Here is a 5138-nt window from a genome sequence, read left to right as displayed (position 1 = left end):
GGTCGCCCCCGGCCCACCGGCAGCCCTTGCAGAGAGGGGGGCCACCGGCAGTCCCCACTCCCTCTCCTCCGCTGGGGCAGCCCCGTTGCTCGCAGAGGACGGACTAGAGGAGCGCTGCCGGTCAGTGCCCAACGCTGCCCGAGCCGCTGAGGGAAGGTGCCAGGCTACCACGCTACCCTGGAGATTTCAGAGTGGTCCATCCTACAGCAACTACCTCTGCAACGCGTTTTGCTCCTCTTTTTCACTGCCCCCCCCCAAGCACATGAGAAGAAAAGGGCTGCAAGGGGTGGGGGGACACCTCCGGGGACTGATCTGGGACCTGGCAATCCCAAAGGCCTCCTTTGGAGGCTCGGCGCATGCTGAGCCGGTGGCATCTCATTCAGGACTAAGTGCACGGCTGCCCACTGCTTCGCCCCTTTCCATAATGGACACTGATTTATCGAGCAGCATTAGCAGATTTGCCCAGTGCTGGCTCTTCCAGCGGAGGCTGATTTGTCCAGCAGTAATGGACACAAACTTTGCTTCTAATGGGCATTTTCCCCTCTTGCTTCCTCTCAGCAGGGTTCTCCTGGGGTGCTTCCCACTCTGTCCCACTTCTACCCAGCTGTCGCTGCAGCGTGGCCGGCTGCGGGCCAAGGCGAGCCCAAAGCAGCTGCACCAGGGCCCTCCGAATTGGCACGGGCTGGGGCCGGAGGCTCTACAGGAGTCCCTTCGCTAGGTCCCATGAGCCTTCCCTTGTATGGCTCTTCCAGCCGGCGGGAGCTTTTGAGGAAGACGATAGCTTGGCCCTTGCCCTCCCCCCCCCAGCCACTTAACCAAGCCCAAGGGTGGAGATTCCCACGCGGAGCATCCCTCTGGGCAGGCCTCCCTTCCTCCCTCCTGTGAAAGTGGAGCCGAGTGCTCACGCCGGGTCTCTCCTGCGCCATGGCGTCCCCCTGGCTCCCACCACGGAGCATGGGAGCCCAGTGGCTGTCCCGAGCTCGTGTCCCCGCAGCGGGCTATGAGCAAACCCAGGGCGGCGCAAGTCCCCCTCCGCGCTCAGACTGCCTCCCCGCAGCCCGCCGCGGAGCTCGTTATTCTGCTCGGCACACGCGAGCTTCTGAGTGGAGCAGGAATAAACAGAGGGTAGGCACTGGGAGCTCGCCAGCTGAGGGCTGAAACACTCCTCCCTGCTCCCGCTTGCTGCTCCTGCCCTCTCCTAGGCTGGCGCCTCTCCTCCCGCGGGCGCAGAGCCCGGCTGGGCTGGCAGGGAGGGTGCCCTGGTAGGGTGGGTGCCCGCCACGGCCTTGGGGAAAGGATGCTCGTGGCAAGAAACACGGGGCGGGGGTGGGAGCGCCTGTGTGCATGCGTGCGCACTCTGCTCCTGACTTCAAGGAAATTCAGCCTGGCCCCTTCTCAGTGGTCCTCAGACCTTTACTCAGTGCAGATCGATGCCTCTTATTATTATGGCTATTTCAGTGATGCCATCGATGTTAATAGCACTTCACAAACACAGACAAAGGCGGCAATCTGAATGTGGCCAGAAAAAAACAAACAGAGGACAAAAGACAGGCTAAGAGCTCTGAATGCTGTTAATGCTTCCCCCCCCATGGTTAAAACCTCACAAAAGTCCAGGGCACCATATATCCAATAATAACACTCCAGAATAATTCCTGGCATTGTCTGGTGTGAGCAGGGGGAACTTCACCTCAGCCCTTCCACAAAGATACAGCAAATGCACCATGCAAGCGGCGCTGGTGGCTGTGTGAGAGCGATGCTATACGCTGCCTGGAAGCAGGGGGCCTTCCAAGACCGTCTTTCCCACCTCGGCTCTGACAGCCGTCCCCACCCCAGCCGTGCAGTGACCGGCAGAGGACGGGGGACTTGGTGTGCAGAAGCAGAGACGAGCTTTTGGGCTAAGATGGCACCCGTGCACACCTATTCTATAGAAAAGTCCTGTGCCAAACCTCCCTCTTCTGGAACCTCTGCATTTGGTTTCTGTCTGGGGTGGACGGAGGGAGCAGCGCAGCAGGGGAGGTGAGGGCAGCATGGGTGCACCAGGTGTGCCCTGGTTTGCTCTGCCAGCTACGGCGGTGCGTTTTGGCTGGCAGCGGGGTGAGACAATGGGGAGGATGGAGAGCGCAGTGAAAGGAAAGCACCACTCAATAACCCCTCTCCTCGGTGGGCGCAGGAGCATGAAGACCCTTATCCTCGGCGCTAGAGGTTATAAGGAGGTGTTACACCTAATCTCCCCAAGATCTGCTACACCCCTCAAGGAACGGAGCTGCCATTTGGGCTTTTCCCTTCCTCCAAAAACTCTCATCCCACCTCTTGGGCGACACTTTCTTACCCCAACAGCCCTAAGGATGCCTTGGGCAAAGGCAGGTCCCAGCAGCAATAAACTCCTTTGATCTCTGCAGCAGGAACTGCGCTGGTCCCCGCAAAGAAGCCCCAAAGGCTCCCATGTTTCTGCATTTAGCAATGTCTCATTCTAAGCTCTGTGTTGGCAGACTCTTCATGCCCTTCTTGCCCCAAAATGTTGCCATTGTGCAGCAGTGAGCTCCCGGGAGCGGAGCGAGCGATCAGGAGAGCCACCCAGGAGCAAGGCCAAGGCGCATTCCCCCAGCGACCAGTGAACGGCACAGCTCACCCCACACAGCACCAGAGGCCCAGATCTACCTGGGACTGTCAGGTTGTCCCCAGCTCTTCACGGGCCACCGCTGGCCAGCATCTCACCACCACAGACAAACAACTGCAACGAGGGCTGAGACCGTCCCGCGTGCAGACAGTAACGCAGCCCACCCTTAACACATGCTTGACAGGAAGGTCCCGCTTGAAGAGGAGCGGCGACGCAGCACAGAGGGGGTAAGTTTGTAATGTCACCTGGGAGAAGGGCATCAACAGGACATTAAGAAAAAGAACAGGATAACTGGGTGCTACCGTTCCTGGCAAGGGGCTGCTTTTGTAGAGGGACCTTCAGAATTAAGGTAAAGGTGAGCTTACTGTTAAGGTTCCCAAGGTGTTGTAGCACGGGTGACAGAGTACTGGAGACAGCCAGAAGCACGTACCCAAACCTCGCTCAAAGTACTGCCCTCTCCTGTCCCCACTAACAGCCTGTATCTACTTGCAGCTACCAGCTTTGCAGCAGACATGCTTTTTTTCCCTCTCCCATCACCTTTATTGGCCTCCCTCATGCTGTGGAGACCAACTCCAGTTGTTGGGGGAGGCCATAAAGACCCACTCAACTGGGTCAACCTCTTTCTTGCAGCATGGAGTGACTCAAAACAAGGAGCATCCTGGCCCTCTAGGTGTGACTATCCCATCCCGACCTATGTGAAGCCCCAGGCTGCAGAGGACACCGCAGAGAGCAGCTCCGCTCGCAAGCCCTCATTGAACATTTTCCTCTTTAAAACCTGCAGGGAGTGGCAAGAACATTTGGGTGTCCATCTGCGGGGGCTCATCCCTCAGACAGATGCTCCAGCTCTTTGCCACTGCCATCCTCAGATGATAACGGGCTGTGGCAGATGGTTCCCTTCTGTTGGCAGGAGGCAGGAGTTTATCCCTGCTCTGAGCTCCCTCCTGGAGAGGCGGCACCTGCACACCACACGAGGGACCGAGCCCCCCGCCCGGGCAGCGGGGAGCAGACCTGCCCCTCAACGGGGCAAGCTGGGACATGCTCTGACGTTCCCCAGCAACATCTCTCTTGGTTTCAGTGCACGTGTCCAGGAATTCCACAAAAGGTTCAGAAAGGGCTGCGCTGGCAGGAGGGAGATGGATTTTAATTACTCCCATTATTATTATAGTTCCTTTTCTTTCAGATTTTCACACTTTTGTCGTAACAAGCTGAGCTGAGAAAATACGTGCAAATGCCAGGCTGAGATAAGATGTACCACACCTTGAAGTACTGCCAGCACCAGCTCTGGGAACGCCAGATCGGCTGTCTGTCCCTCCAGCCTCCTCCCTTTGTCAGCAAGGAGTGAGGGAGGGTCCGTGCCCGCTCTGCCCCTGCATGCCCAGAGAGCAGGGTGCCTTGCATCTCCCCTGGGCTCGGCCACCAACTGGCTCCTTGATCCTGCCTAGTGCTGACAAGCCCCTGGAGAAGGCAGCCGTAACCTCCTGGCTGCTCCTGGAAAGGCGACCCAGATGTCTTGTGTTTGCCTTGCACAACACATGCACGCAGACCTCCTCTGCCCAGCTCGGGGCCGCAGCTCTGCAGGCAGCAGGACCCGTTCCTGAGGATGGCTGAGAGCACCGGTCCCTGCGGATACAGTCGAGGGAGAAACGTGCTCTCAGATCGCGCGTGTTTTCTTCCTTGGAGGTGGTGACATTTTAGGGTGCGTGGGGGAGAGTGGGATGAAGGGGCAACGCAGGATATTCCTGCTCCCCCATCCCCGCGGCCATCTGGATGTGTACCGATGCCTCCTCACAGCAGGCTGAGTCAGTCCAGTGGCTTCTCATTATCAGCTGGAGGGAGTCCAAATTCTGCATTGTACGGCTGCTCCTGAGTGAGATTGAGGATCGTTATCAAGTATTATCATAATGGTTTCTCTCTGTACTGTCTTGTACTGCTCCTTGCCCTGGTCAGCTGATTGATTTTGAGCAGAAGGAGGCAATGTACCAAAATCCTTTGACCAGCAGCTGCCCATTTGGGACAGCTGGGGCAGGAGCCATGCGACGTCACCGTTGACGTGGGCTCGGGCTGTGCAGGCCAGTGAGGGCGATCCCACCACTGTCCCCACGCACAGCCTCACTCCCTGGGAGGCTGCAGCCCCTCTGGCAGCAGACATGTGGCCGAGCCCATCTTCAGGCATCTCTGCTCAACTGAAGTGAGGTGAGAGGTAGGAGATGCCGTGCTCACGCCTTGCCCATCTCAAATCATGACATGACCTCCATGACACTCCAGAGAAAAGGCAGAAAGAGGAGAAAAAAGCCTTTCTGTAGGTCCCCTCAAGCAGCCGCTGCTGAAGGGGAGATGAGCTGCTGGCGCACACGGACTGCCCCAGCTCAGCTCACCCAGGTCTCCGGCAGGGCACTGCCACCACCCCGTCCTGTTCGAGCTCAGGGGGCGGAAATTAGGCCTTGCTATGAAATACTCTGCCGCGGAGAAAGGACACATGTCCTAATGTCAGCCTGACTCAAGCGCCTGATAGCTTGACTGC

Source organism: Charadrius vociferus, unplaced genomic scaffold (genome assembly GCF_000708025.1).
Source record: "Charadrius vociferus isolate BGI_N301 unplaced genomic scaffold, ASM70802v2 scaffold356, whole genome shotgun sequence".
Taxonomy (NCBI): domain Eukaryota; kingdom Metazoa; phylum Chordata; class Aves; order Charadriiformes; family Charadriidae; genus Charadrius; species Charadrius vociferus.
Note: the sequence above shows the minus strand (reverse complement) of the source record.